We start from the raw sequence: 2309 nt of genomic DNA, 5'->3' as shown, positions 1-2309 counted from the left end.
CGAATCAAATCCCTAATTCAGCCAAAAACTGTTAGCACTCCCTTTCTCCTTTTATTTATTTATTTCTGTACGTATTGATTCCTCCTGTCAATCATTATTTGTTTCTTCTTCTGATCGAATAATCTGTCAACTTCAATGCACATGCTAAACAAAATCGGTTGCATATTACAATCAAACTTTATTTACTATTGTCTTTTGCCTCTAATCTTGTTACGAGATTGAATATTATTGTCCTTCCTGTCTGAAATTTGTACCCATCGAATCCTCACTTCAATAAGATAATCGAGTAACTACAAATTCAGTTGCAGGTCTTATTCAGCTTTTATTTCCTTCTGTTCCGAATTGATTCTTCTTGTCGACTGCAACCAACCTATACAACAAACAATCTGATCAATAATAATCACAATCTGTTACATGTCCAAATCAAATTACAATACAAAAACAATTGTTAGTCGAATCTTGTGGTGATATTTACCTCGTTGCACTCTACAAAACATGAACTGCAATTTCAAAAGGAAGAGAAGAAAAATTAAATAAAATAAAAATAAAGAAACCATCATTTTAACACTAACCTTTTGTGTTCAAAACCCTTCATCACCCTTTCAAAACCATATCAATCTATCTCTGTCTCAGTTTAACCTCACGACCCCCATCAATCTCACTTGAGTCACTTGTGTTTTGTTTCTTCTTCCTGTCGACAGAGGTAAGATTCGAAACCACCACCTTCATACAATAACTTCAATATCTCTCTATATCTCCCTACTGTTTCTTTATAAACCCACTTAAATAATAACCATTAAACCACCACCATCATTAATTATTTTCTCTTTTTCCTTCGATGATTCTTCCTGTCTGTCCGAGAAAGATTTCCACCAATCCATTAACCACCTGCAAACCGAAGGTTTCTGTTTTGTTGCACCCACTCGACAACCATCTATGAACACATACTGCACCTTGCTATGATCCAAGAAAACACCCACATACAATCACCAAAACCACTTCAATGTTACTGTTATCGCATCTGTTGGTATTCAAACGTGAACCACCGGCCTGGTCTGTTGCTATATTTCAAACTGCAGCTGCAGTCTATGTTATTTTTTTTATTTAACGCGAGAAGAACGTAGTGATACAAGAAAGATGATGATTTATGTCGTGGTCACTTATCAACTTAAACTAATGAAGACAGCTAATAGATAACTAGATATGTTAGTGGAGTAATGAGTTTATGGTGGGGTCTATAAAGAAACGAATCCTAGAAAGATAGGTTAACAAGCTGGAGTTTATCAGAAACCGTAGTACCTTTATGTTATGATTGGGTCAGTTTGTTTCGATTTACTGTTGGGCCAAGAACAATTCTATACTTGAGCCGTAACCCTAATTTAGTTATTGGGCCTATAGGTACGAAAACCATCCCATAAAACATACCAAATACGTTTCCATATCATACTTCTTTGTCTGATCAAGGCTCACGATGAGATGATGATGATTTAATAGCAAACGATAATTTATGTAGTATGATGATGATGAGGACGGTCTTAATGATGATAATGATTAATATGATGGTGGTGAGATGAAGCTTGATGATGATTATGATAATGGTTATGATATTAGAGGATGAGATGATGACGATGATATTATGATCATTAGGTTGTGATTATGGTTATGAGGTGGTTAAGTTAATAAGATGATGATGAGGATGGATAGCCTGATGATGATAACGATGAATAAGTGAAGATGATTATGTTATGATGTAATTCTAATTATAATCTTGATAAAGAAGACAAGCATAAACGGTGCTTAAATAGAATTTCGGTATAAATTAAAACAGAAAGAAAGCAATGGTGCAGTGGTTGGTGTTGTATTGGTAAAGAAAGCAATGGTGCAGTGGTTGGTGTTGTGTTGGTTAAACGAGGGGTCTAGTGTTCGAACCAGGCTGCTGCACTTTATATATATATATATGTTTTTTACAAATAGCTGACAAGTTGGGTCAAGAGTCACTGGGCCGAAATAATCTTGGGTCTGTTGGGCCATGGACTTGTAAGTTCGGGTTGAAGGGTTTAAGGTACCAAAGTAACCAGAAATAAAAACATAGAGCAATGGTTAATGGAGTAAGGGTATAAACAAGAGATCACGGGTTCGAGCCCTGCCATGGACGTTTTTTTTTAAATCCTAGTGCATTAAGGTAGCCTTTCTTATTATTATTATTGGTATTATAATTGTTATTATTATTACTATTATTATTATTATCAGTTTTATCAAAAATTATGAAATTATCATTTAGATTATTATTATTATTATTATTATTATTA

Source organism: Rutidosis leptorrhynchoides, chromosome 6 (genome assembly GCF_046630445.1).
Source record: "Rutidosis leptorrhynchoides isolate AG116_Rl617_1_P2 chromosome 6, CSIRO_AGI_Rlap_v1, whole genome shotgun sequence".
In the NCBI taxonomy this organism is placed as follows: Eukaryota; Viridiplantae; Streptophyta; class Magnoliopsida; order Asterales; family Asteraceae; genus Rutidosis; species Rutidosis leptorrhynchoides.
Note: the sequence above shows the minus strand (reverse complement) of the source record.